The following is a 10,382-nucleotide window of genomic DNA, read 5'->3' on the forward strand; positions in this document are numbered from 1 at the left end:
ACTCCCTGTGTTTCTTGTTTCCATTTGTTCTTCTTTTCTTTCCCTTCCTGACTTCTGAGCTTTGTCTCTGGGCAAAAGCTGCTCTTTTGATCTCAAGTTGTTTACCTTATGTTGTTGTTATGTGCCGTCGAGTCGGACCCAACTCATAGCAAACCTTCCTTGGGTTTCTGAGGTGGTGTGACTATGGAAGTATATTGCCCAACCTTCCTTCTGAAGAGTGGCTGGTGGGTTTGAACTGCCAGCCTTCTGGTTAGCAGTCAAGTGCCTTAGGCACTACGCTACCAGAGCTCCAGAACTGTTTACTAGAAGTTAAAATTTAAACAGATGTCCTACATATATATCCTATATAAGGAAGACTTAAGAAGAGTTGATGCTTTTGAGCTGTGGTGTTGGAGAAGAATACTAAGAGTACCATGATCTACTAAAAGGATTAACAAATCTGTCCTGGAAGAAGTGCAGCCAGAATGCTCCTTGGAAGCGAAAATGGCCAGACCTCGTCTGACTTTGGTAGTACTGTCAGAAGGGACCATTCCCTGGAGAAGGATGTCATGCTTGGTAAAGTGGAGGGTCAGCGAAAAAGGGGAAGTCCCTCAATGAGATGGACTGACACAGTGGCTGCAGCGATGGGCTCAGGTATAGCAGGGATCGTGAGGCTGGCACAGGACATGGCAGTGTTTCATTCTGCTGTGCATAGGGTCGCTATGAGCTGGAGACAACTCGACGGCACCTAACAACAAACAACAACATATATATGAAAACTAGATATAACTCCAAACCCTCCCTCAACCCTTTACTACAACTCACTGCCTTCAAGCAGGGGCTTTCTGATGGCACCAATGAGAAGTTACCTTTTACATCACAACACAGTATGGATATATTACTGGAAGAGAAACTTCTAAAAACAAGTCTTGCCCTCAATGCAATGTATTCTTATACTTTCTTTTTCATTTTTCTAAAAATGGCTGTCATGATCCATTATAATGATTTCACACCCTTCTAAGGGGTCATGACCTACAATAAGAAAAAAGTATTTCTTTGAAAAATATGAAAAACAATTTACTTTGTCTAATGAGTCACCCTTATGAGCAGATCAATTAACTACACTGTACTACAAAATAATATCATCCAGGGGCCTAACTAAGGCTATACATTTATAGTCAAAACTCACAGGATAGCATGTTTTTTGACCTCTTGTACCTGTTTTTTTGTTGTTGTTGTTGTTGTTGTTTTGCTATTAAACAACTCTCCCATTTTTTAACTATCACAGTATTATTTCTTGTTGCTGTTCATGTTTGCTTCTAAAAGTGTTACCTTTCTAACCTACTTATAATCTGTCAAAAGCCAACCAGCCAGAACCACATACGAAGTAAAGGCAAACTCGCTCTGACGAGCCTTGAAGAACTCACTCTTCTCTCTGCAATCTGCACAAGCTTCGGTACAAAGACTTTTAGGTCTCTTCTCTTCCTGATTTTCAAGTATGTTTCAAGGATGAAACTAGTGAACTCTGTAAGGGTCCACAACGTTTACGGCCCCAGAAGAAAAACGTGCTTGGTTAAAAACAATTCTTTCCCCCTAAGGTACAAGTATTGGTCCCTGCCTATCTGGAACAAAGAAAAAGTGAAGGAAACCAAAGACTCAAGGAAGCAGTTTGTCCTCAGGACTAATGACCCACACAAACCACAGCCTCCTCTAGCCTTAGACCAAAAGAACTAGATGATGCCCAGTTACTGGTAACAACTGCTCTGACCAGACAGACAACAGAAGGTCCCACTTACAACGTGAGAAAAATGTAAAACAAAACTCAAATTCATTAAAAAAAAAAAAAAAATCAGACTTACTGGACTGATAGAAACTGGAGGAACCCCGAAGACTATCATCCTAAAACTCCCTTCTAACCTGTTTTAATCTGGAACTGAAGCCACTGCCAGAGGTAACCTTTTAACCAAAAAGTAGATTGGCCTATAAATAAAAATGCCCCCCCTGAGGAATGGGCTCCTTTATCAAATCAACTACATGAGACCAAACTGTCAATGTTTGCACAAAAGCAAAGATGGGAAGGCAAGGCGGGGGGGGGCAGGGAAACTGGATGGATGGAAACAGAGGTGGGGTAGACATGGTGAGTGTGACGACACATGGCAGGGATTGTAACCAATGTCACAGAACAATGTGTGCATGAATTGTCGAATTGAGAGTCTAATATGCTGTGCAAACTTTCACGTAAAACATACTAAAATAGTTTAAAAAAATTACTAAAATGAAAATCAAGACGAATCCTGACTTTGGCTGTACATCTCTTATCTCAAAGATTATCACTAAGAAAGATCACTTCATGTCTCTGTGTCACATTTTGGTCATTCTCACAATATTTCAGATTTTTTCATAATATCATCGCACACTCAATAGACTACCAATATAGTATATACATAACTTTTATATGCTCTGGGAAACCAAAATATCCATGACTCAGTTTATCGCAGTATTTGCTTTACTGCAGTGGTCTGGAATGGAACCCACAATCTCTGAGGTCTGCCTGTACTTAACTTTTAATCATGGCATGAAATTGCCATATTATAACCACTTGAGTCCATTCCAAAGCTTCAATTATAAACATTCTGTATGATTTAAAAAAAAAAAATAAGGGAAAAATAAAGATTTCACATAATATAGTCCCAAGTAATTATTAGCAAATAAACACCTGAGGTTAATAGTTATGGCAAGTTTTCAAACAATCCACAATACTAAATCTTTAAAAATAATAAAACTGAGGATTAAACACTTAAAAGGAAAATGTCCACGTATATACAAAATTATCTATATTAAAGACAATGATAATAAACCTGATTATCCTGTTTCAGTCAGTCATACTCAAGGTTACAGAAAGATATCCTGGACAGGTAAAGTCTGAGTATTCTTTAAAATACCCAGCATGATCTTGTTTATGCATATGTGTGTGTACATTATAAAAGGGAGTGGTGTAATAAAATTATACAAATATGCTGCTTTGGAGCAAGTTCCCTAATCTCTCAAAGCTTAGATTTATTTTTTTTCTTTTTTTCTAAGATTCTCTATCATTCTGGTCTGAAATTTTACAGTTTTCTGAAAAATATGTTATTTGAAAAGATGATACATGTTGTTGAATTCAAAAGGAGCTCTGGTAGCATAGTGCCTAAGACATTTGACTGCTAACCAGAAGGAAGGTTGGGCAATGTACTTCCGTAGTAATACTGCCTCAGAAACCAAGGAGGGGTCGCTATGACTCGGGTTCAATTCAACAGCAGTTAAGTTTGGTTTTTCAGTTTTAGTTGAATTCAAAACAGTATGTAGCATATGTTGTTGTTGTTGTTATGTGCCGTCGAGTCAGCCCTGACTCATAGCGACCCCTCCTTGGGTTTCCGAGGCAGTATCACTACGGAAGTAGGATTGCCCAACCTTCCTTCCGAGGAGTGGCTGGTGGGTTTGAACCGCCAGCCTTCTGGTTAGCAGTCAAGTGCCTTAGCCACTATGCTACCAGAGCTCCCAATATAGTTCCATTTTTAACACATATACATTTAACATACAGCAAAGAGTCTACAAGGATGGACACCAAACTTTTAACTGGTTGTATCTCAGTGGTAAACTTATCAGTGACTTTAATTTTTAAAGATTTTTCCTTTATGCTTTTCTGTACCAGTTTATTTTTCTACAATGAATACTTAAAACTTATTTTTCATATTATGAGACAAAACTTTCAAATATAAATGAGGCAATACTTACACAGATTATTTATTAATTTTAAGCAAAATTCTGTTCTGGATAAAAGTTTGAGAATATCTCATTCTTTTTTAATTTAAAAAATTTTTATCCTGATGAAATAAAGATCAAATACATCTTTCATCTCTATTATGCAATAAGCAGCTTAAGATCAAGAACCACGTTCTGGATATCTGTATGCCCCCATGGCATCAAATATCGTACACTCATGCACACACCTGACAAAGGCTCTAATGACTAAATCGGCTTTTCAGAGACGCTAAGTTCCCAGGTTCAGAATCTCTGGCCTAAGGACAACTCACACTAGCCTTTAATGTTATGTAAATTTGCCCTCACTTTGAAACAACTGAACTAGCCCCTCCTTACAACAAATTCTTCACCACAATCACCTTTACTTGCTGCACATGCAGCTTTTAAATAGCTGGAAAGGCTTCACACCCTGCACTAACCAAACCAAATCCACTGCCATAAACCAAAAAAACCAAACTCACTGTCATCAAGTTGGATCTGACTCATAGTGACCCCTCTTTGGGTTTCCGAGGCAGTATCACTACGGAAGTAGATTGCCCAACCTGCCTTCTGAGGAGTGGCTGGTGGGTTTGAACTGCCAGCCTTTGGGTTAGCAGTCAAATGCCTTAGGCACTAGGACTCATAATGACCCTATAGGGCAGAGAACTACCCCGTTAGGGTCAATCTCTAAAGAGGCAGACTGCCTCATCTTTCTCCCGCAGAATAGCCACTGGGTTGGGACTCCTAAAGTTTTGGTTAGCAGCCGAACACTCTTGCACAGAGACCAAAATCCCAAGCCTACTACCATCCAGTCAATTCTGACCCACAGCAATCCTACAGGACAGAGTAGAACTGCCCACAGGGTTTCCAGGCTGTAATCTTGACAAAAGCCAGACTGTCTTACCTCTCTGCAGCAGAGCCACTGGCAGGTTGATGTTGTTGTTGTTTTGTGTCGTGGAGTCAAACCCGACTTATAGCGACCCCTCCTTGGGTTTCCGAGGCAGTATCACTACGGAAGTAGCATTGCCCAACCTTCCTTCCGAGGAGTGGCTGGTGGGTTTGAACCGCCAGCCGTCTGGTTAGCAGGCAAGTGTCTTAGCCACTATGCTACCAGAGCTCCCTAGAACCACCTATTTTCCAGTTAGCAGCTGGGTGCTTTAACCCCCACACCACCAGAGATCCCCCTGCACTAAAGACAGGCTAAGTAAGAACTAAGAACTTTACACACCTGTTAAGATTAACTACAAATGAAATTTAAAGACGTACTTAGGAATTGACCTCGTTTGTAACCCAGGGAATACCTGGAACAGAAAAGTGTTTATAACACAACCACCCACAAAAATGCAAATCTGTTTTGCCAGGCAAGGATCTTACACAAGGTCAATAATGTGTTATATATAAAATATGCATCTTCAAAAGCAGAAGAAATTAATTCTGAATAGAAAAAATACACTTAAGCATATAAATATGTACTTCAGGATATCAAAAGACATGCTAAAATACAGATCAACCTATTTCCAATAATCACTAATACTAGTAATGCTTATGGGTTCAAATATCTACATTACAAATGCTAGATTTAGATGCGGCAACTTTTCAAAAGCTTGATACCTGCTTCATATTTGCCAAACCCACTGCCATCAAATGGATTCTGAGTAAATTTTCTAAGAAAAAACAGCCCCAACTTTTAAAACTTGTCCAACATCTAAGGGACATAAAGACTTCAACAGAAATTGTTCTTAGAATGGGCTATACCATTGTGAGTTAACTATTTCTAGCCAATTCCACTTACATTTTAGTAGCCCACCCTTGTCACTGAGTTGATACTGATAATGGTGACCCTGTAAGGACAGAGTAGAACTGTCCAACAGGGTTTGCAAAGGCGTAATCTTTGCAGAAGTGGACTGCCACATCTTTCTCCCATGGAGTGGCTGGTGAGGTCAAACTCCTTTCGGTTGGCGGATGAACACTATACCCACTGTGCCACCAGGGCTTCTTCATTTTTGTAACATTCTATACTATACACCAGTCTATATAGACCACTACAGCATCCTCTTGAAGCTTAAGTATAGACGACCCAGATATGCCTCAGAAAAAAGCAAGTGTTTTCACTTAAAAAGGTCTGATGCAGGCCTGTTAATAAATCCTATTTACAGCTCACAATGAAGTTGACACAATCATTGGAAATACTTCAGGCACATCTCTTTACTACCACCAAAATACTGCTACTAGCCAGCCCAAATAGAAAATTACAATTCTAGGAGGAAACTCTCTAAGAACATAAAATCCTTCTTAAGGTATAAAAACACACCTCTTGATGGTGACAAACAGATCTAACACAGCTGCAGCTATTTAGGACCAAAAAAAGGGGGGACAGATACTCCTTTATGTTGAAACCTGTGGCTATTAAACAGCAATGCTATGGTTCACACCCCTTGTCAAAGTCTGTCTCTCTCATTAGAGACAAAAAAATAACAAGCTCACATTTAAGCAAGAGCTAGCACCAATGTGACTGACAGCATGAATGTTTTTTACTATGTTTCAGAATGCAAATCTTTAAGCAACTACAGCCTTACTTTTTTGTTAGACACAGAGTAGCAATTCGATGGGGGTTTTGTCTAATCTTTAACAAGTGTATTTTCTTTAGGTACTTGCAATGAACGCTAATTAGGTAAAATAAACACGCCTAACAGAAAAACAGTGTGCTTTCTTTGTTATTAACTGCCTATTCACCTCTAATGATCTAAGTGTTAATTAGCTATTTTGCTTAACACCAACCAAACCCAATTCCTACTCATAGCGACCCTATAGGACAGAGTAGAATTGCCCCTTAAGATTTCGGACGCTGTAATCTTTACAGATGCAGGCTGCCACATCTTTCTCTTGCGGAGCAGCTGGTGAGTTCCGAAAGCTGACCTTTCCGTTAGTAGCCAAGCTGTTAACCACTGAACCACCAGGCTCTTTAAATTATCAATACCCCATAAAACAATGAATTAACACAGGATAATGCAGTTTAAGCCTCACAAACTACAAATGCGGCCAATGACTGATTAATCTAGATAAAAAGCAATAGCTAACTCCCTCCTCATCCCTCCTCACCTCCTTCAAATCTTTGCGCCAATGTTCTCTCTTCCATGAGGCCTCCCCTAGCCTATTCATTTCAAGTTGCAACCCAGTCCCTTCCTGACACCTGCTGGATCCATGATCTGTTTCCCTCTATTCCCTCCCTTTCTATTCCACTTGCTAATTTAATGTCTTTTGTTTATCGTGTCTCCTCACATTGGAATGTAAGCTCTAGGAAGGTAGCTGCCTTTGTTTTATTCACTGTTTTACATTTGCTTTATTCACTCAAGCATCAGTACCCATCTTGTACACAGTAGCTGCTCAGTAAATTTATGTGTTGAATAAATGTATGTGTTCAGGCCCATCTAGAAGATTTTTAATTAAAGAGATGAACACCTTACTGATAGTAAATAAGGCAGGATGAACAATTGTAATGAACTGCAGTGTACTAAGTTGCAATGCATCAAGGGAAAGCAGCAGTTCAAGCACTAAACTGAAACTAAGACCACACACATACATACATACCGAATCCTGTATCCAAAGAAATTCAGCTGTACTAGTTAGGATTAGAATCAGGGTAATAGGATTAGTGGTTAAGCACTTGGCTGCTTAACAGTTGGTGGTTCGAACCCACCAGTCACTTCTGCTGGAGAAAGCCATAAGTATGCTGCTATAAAAGATTACATATAGCCTTGGAAACCCTCCTGGACAATTCTACCTTTTGTATGAGGTCGCTATTAGTCAGACTTGACTTGACCGCAATGGGTTTGGGTTTTCATTCATTCAGGATTAGAATTAGGGTAATAGGATCAGCAAACATTTTTAAAAATGTGGAAGGGAATGCAGAAGAGGTAACGGTTAACTAGTGAGAATTCTCAATACCACCATGAAATCATGTAAGAAGTTACCAAAAATAACTTGGTCAAAGACTAGTAGCTAATAAAAATACTTCTAGATGAATGGAGGAGGCAAAAAAAAAAACCTGAGAGCTTTAGAACACCTCCCAAGACTATCACGGCCATACTTCCTAGGTCAAAGCACCAGTATCAGTACAACAGATAAACTATGTAGCCTCACTAGTAATAAGTTACAGTTTTCAAAGCATCCTCACCTATATTATTAACCAAAACAAAACAAACAAACAAACAAAACAAAACTGACTGCCATCAAGTCGATTCGACTATAGTGACCCCTCCGTGGGTTTTCGAGGCGGTATCTCTATGGAAGTAGAGTGCCCAATCTTTCTTCCGAAGAGTGGCTGGTGGGTTTGAACGCCAGCCTTCTGGTTAGCAGTCAAATGGCTTAGGCACTACGCCACCAGAGCTCCCATATTATTAGCTAGAGGAGACTAATTCAAACTCAAATCTAAACAATCTGGCAACCTTCAAAAGCACATAATGTGTGTACCTGACGGTAAAGGGAACTTTTCCTTTCAAAATGGCCCTGTGGTGTTTGACAAACTACAAAGAAGCCAAGTCTATACCACAGCCACCTTCAGCAGTGGAAGCTAATACAAGTCTTCTGAAGATCAATTCGGCAGGAGTTAGCAAGAGCCATAACAATCTTGAAGCCCTCTGACCTAGTAACGCCACTCCTGGGAACTTTCTCAGAGGAAATAATTACACTGAAGCAAAAAGCTTTAGTATAAAGATGTTCAGTGCATCATTATCTATGATAGCAAGAAGGGGGAAACTCAAATTCCAACAATAGGAGTAGAAACAGACATATAGGTATCAATGTTAAGGGGGAAAAGCTGAACACAAAATAATGTACAATCACTGCAAGTATGTACAATTACGCTGATGAGAACTGAAGAGTAAAAAGCAAAAGTGAAAACTGGGTTAAGGTAAAATTAATTACCTTCAAATTTTAATATTGTGACCATAATTGTTTTCCTTTAAAAAAAAAAAAAAAATCCATTTTCTCCAATATATGTTCCAAAGACAGAACAAATAATTTTTGAAGCCCATGAAAACCTACTATTGACCCAAAAAAAGTAAAACCCCAGAATAATGAAATGTTACACTATTTTAAAAAGATGTGTGAATTTCAAGACCGGAAGAATAGTTTGCTGTCTCTAAACATGTCAAACCCCATGCTGCTTTTATTCCTTCAGCCTTGCTGGAGAAACTTACTTTACTTTTGATACATTCAAATGTGAGTGAGGAGGGTTTAGATATTGTAACTGATTTAGGAAGAACCCAGTAAAGGTGAAACAAAAAAGCAACTCTACATTAACTAAAGATCTGTTCAACAACAAAACTTCATGTTAAGCAAAACCTCACATATTTAGCAAAGAGAGTAAGGTTACAGTTTATGCCTCCTGTAAAAATTATTTAAGGGAAAGAAGAAATTAACTCAAGTTTTTATGAAGGCTTAATAGAAAAAGATGTGTAGTTGTACATTTCAACTATCTTTGATCATCCAAGCTACTCTGAAGCAAATTCTCTGTTATAATCTAATTTTTACACCTAGGGAGAGCATATGCAACTTACACATCTTAGTTTTTTCAATTATTTAAACTAGGTAAATATATCTGACATATTTCTACCTGACAGTTGAAAAAGAAAAGGGGGAAAAAAACCATAATGCACCCTCTTCTATGAAAATACATATTCTAAATATTTGTTTTTCACTATCACTGAAAAAGACACACTTGACATTACAGAATCCCGAGTGTGGAGGAGGGAGTAACCAGCAGTCCCTTCAACTCGTTTGCCCAGGTACCTAGCTAACATTTGTAGTTGCCTCAGAGAGGGGGAAACTACGGAACTGTGGGGAGAAGCAGCCAAGAAAGTAAATGTCGCCACCCACCCCCCCAAGAAATCAGCAAGCCCGCCCTGATTCATCTTGATGGGTAAATTCTCCTGCTGTAAATGAAAATGTTTGGAACTGGACTGCTAAAAACGTGTTTTCAGAAAGAAAACTCAGTGCATGAAAAATCCCCTCATCCCACCTTCCAGAGACCACCAGCAAGTCTATTTCAGGAGGACGGTGGTCACTGGCTCTGCCAGCTCGGCCTAGGCAGAAAGGAAGCATGGCAGTGCCTGCATCACGGATGGGCTCGGGGCACCGGGGAAATGGACTTGGGTGCCCTTGGTAGAGTCTGGCGGCACTCCCCGAGTTAAGGACACAGGCCACAATGGAACGGAGTCTATTGACATTTGCTGCCCAGTTTGAACACTAAGCATTTTCTTAGTTCATGAAATACGAACTGACAACCACCCCCCACCCCCAACAGGCCTTCCCACACAAACACACCCTCCAGAGTCACACCCGGTTAGCGGAGACCACACCGAGCCCCCGGCCTCTACCACAAGCCTGGGTTTAGGGGAGGGGGCGGGGGCCGGCAGGAAGCACCCCCGTTCCTGCTTTCAGGAACCCTCCGTGCCCCCGCGGCAAGCCAATCCCCCTCTCCTCGAAATGACACACGCTGAGGCGGGGGGGTGCGCAAATGCGCAGCGGCCGGTCCGCTCCGGCGGAGCCGGCCCTCGCCCACCGCGCTCCCCGCTGGCCCCCGACAGCAATGCGGCTCAGCCACCACCCGCGCCAGCGAGGCC

At 40.5% G+C, this 10,382-nt stretch overlaps 1 protein-coding gene across 1 annotated transcript in view; it reads right to left on the reverse strand.

The window, feature by feature from the left end:
* The window catches only part of ATXN2 (ataxin 2), a 192,646-nt gene that overhangs the window by 181,206 nt on the left and 1,058 nt on the right, over nucleotides 1-10,382 (reverse strand). The window lies entirely within an intron of this gene.

The sequence above is a fragment of the Orycteropus afer genome, unplaced genomic scaffold, assembly GCF_000298275.1.
Source record: "Orycteropus afer afer isolate SDZICR_OR568_19922 unplaced genomic scaffold, OryAfe1.0 scaffold00048, whole genome shotgun sequence".
In the NCBI taxonomy this organism is placed as follows: Eukaryota; Metazoa; Chordata; class Mammalia; order Tubulidentata; family Orycteropodidae; genus Orycteropus; species Orycteropus afer.